Source organism: Oratosquilla oratoria, chromosome 11, assembly GCF_046742065.1.
Source record: "Oratosquilla oratoria isolate Oo_2021 chromosome 11, ASM4674206v1, whole genome shotgun sequence".
NCBI lineage: Eukaryota > Metazoa > Arthropoda > Malacostraca > Stomatopoda > Squillidae > Oratosquilla > Oratosquilla oratoria.
In genome coordinates, this window is record NC_134787.1 from 69,587,657 (window position 1) to 69,590,156 (window position 2,500).

At 37.8% G+C, this 2,500-nt stretch overlaps 1 protein-coding gene across 1 annotated transcript in view; it reads left to right on the forward strand.

Annotated features, from left to right (window-relative positions):
• Positions 1–2,500, forward strand: part of LOC143030088 (uncharacterized) — a 25,571-nt gene that overhangs the window by 22,386 nt on the left and 685 nt on the right. The gene's annotated exons all lie outside the window — the stretch shown is intronic.

The window sequence follows — 2,500 nt, forward strand, 5'->3', positions numbered from 1 at the left end:
AGAGAGTTGTCTTATATGGAAAAACTTCTAGATGTAAAAAAGTTACGAGTGGAGTTCCTCAGGGTTCCGTTCTTGGGCCACTTCTATTCATAGCATATATAAATGATATAGACAACGGACTAAAATCTATTGTCTCCAAATTTGCTGATGATACAAAATTGTGCGGGACGGCAAATGATCACTTCAATCAATTTGATATTCAAGAAGATTTATATAAGTTACAGCAATGGTCTGAAAAATGGCTAATGAAATTTAACACAAGTAAATGCAAGGTAATGCACATAGGTAAAAATAACAGAAAGGTACGATTACAAGTTATTTGGAAATTCGTTAACAAAAGTGGATAATGAGAAGGATCTAGGGGTAATTGTTAGTAACGATCTCAAATCATCTAAGGAGTGTATTTCAGCCTCTGAGAAAGCAAATAAGATTCTAGGACTGATTGCGCGATCTTTTGACTTCAAAAGTCCATCACTCATTAACAAGCTATATAAACCGTTAGTTCGTCCACATTTGGAATATGCTGTTTCCGTATGGTCACCGAATCTCATTAAAGACATTGACAGATTGGAAAAAGTACAAAGGAGAGCCACAAAACTGATTCCAAATATAAAAAATAAACCATACGAAAATCGACTAAAACATATGAATCTGTTTTCCCTAAAAAAGCATAGACTCAGAGGTGACTTGATACAGGTTTTTAAGATTCTAAAGGGGATTGACAACATCAAAAGTGACAAAATTCTTACACTGAATGAGAATCCGACAAGAAATAATGGTCTTAAACTGTCAAGAAATATATTTAATTTCGAAGTGAGTAGAAACAACTTTGCCAACCGTGTAGTTAATGAATGGAATAAACTTCCTGCAGAGGCAGTGCAATATAGTTCAGTTCGAAGCTTTAAGATTCGTTTAGATAAACATTTAAGGAAGATGCTGTAATGACTATTATTTATTTTATATTATTTGATTGTTTGTTATTATTTGTCTGTTTATTTATTATTCGCTTGATTTCCATCTATTATTATTTATTTGTCAGTTTATCATTATCTATTATTTACCTGTTTGTTTATCCTTGAAGTATACCTATGTATTATTTATTTTATTTATTATTATCTATATTATTATATCTTTTAAATTGTATTTTATCTATTTTTTTTATTACTTATATATATATATATATACATGTTCAAATCCGACCTAGTTATGGACCAAAAGGTCTCCTGTCGGCATGCTCCGCCTTTGTAATCCTTTGTAATCCTTTGACTCTAGAAGCTTTTTCTGTAACTTAGAGTATGCGCTTTCATCACTCAATAAAGTTTTCATTTTATCAGTGTAATCGTTCTTATCCAATATTACAACACTATTACTCTTATCTGCTTTAGTGAGATGCAATTTGCCATTTTTTAAATTGTACTCTTTGAGAAAACGTTTTGGGCAGGTGGGCTGATTAGAATTAGACAAAACTTTTTACACTAAACCTTTGTTAATGTTGATATCATTATCTAATTTTAATCAGCCCACCTGCCCAGAGCTTTTTATATGTACAAACATACATATACCAAGGCTTTTCTCCCTTACAGGGGAGGTAGCCAAAAAGGAAAAGGCATAAAATCATTTCCAACCATTCCATCCCTGAATACACTCCACACCCCTCCACCCTCCCTCTCATCTTAGCACCTCCTGGATGACGGGTCATCCCTGCACCTTGTCCACTGCCCTGGGTCAGAAGCAGTGTCGCAAGACACAGCACATCCACAGCAAGGCCGCTTCATTAAATCGGCGACCCCTTCTCTCCGTCCCCCCATTGCATAAAAGGAGAAGACGGGGAGAAATCCCTTCGGGCTGCGTCAAATTTTGCTCACCCATACCAACTCACCCCCCATCCCCCCGCCCATTCCACCTCATTCATCACAACATCATCCATATACAACCATTCTCCATTCACCCCTGTCTTCTGTCCTCTCCCGTCCTTCCTCAACAGACATTACCCTCTTCCCCAAAGCCCCCTTCACCCCATCCATCCAACCTCATCCTAGGACGTCCCCTCATGTTCACTCCCTCCACATCTGCCTCCCATACCTCTTTTACTAGCCTTTCTTCACTCATTCTTTCCATGTGTCCAAACCATCCTAATACTCTTTCATCAACCCTATCTCCCAGCTCCTTTTCCACCCCTGTTCTCCTCCTCACCTCCTCATTTCTCACTCTATCTAGCCTAGTAACCCACATCATAATTCTCAGCCACCTCATCTCAAACACATTCAAACTCCTTCTCTCTTCTTCTCTTATGTTTCATGTTTCTGCCCCATACAGTGCTGTTGGCACAATCACTCCTTCATACAGTCTCCTCTTTGCATCCATTCCCAAATGTTTATTCCTCATTACACTCTTTAATCCACCAAGGCATTTACTCGCTTCTCTCAATCTACATTCTACCTCCACCTTCACTCCACCTTTTCCTGCCACATTTGCACCCAAGTATCTAAAACTATCCACT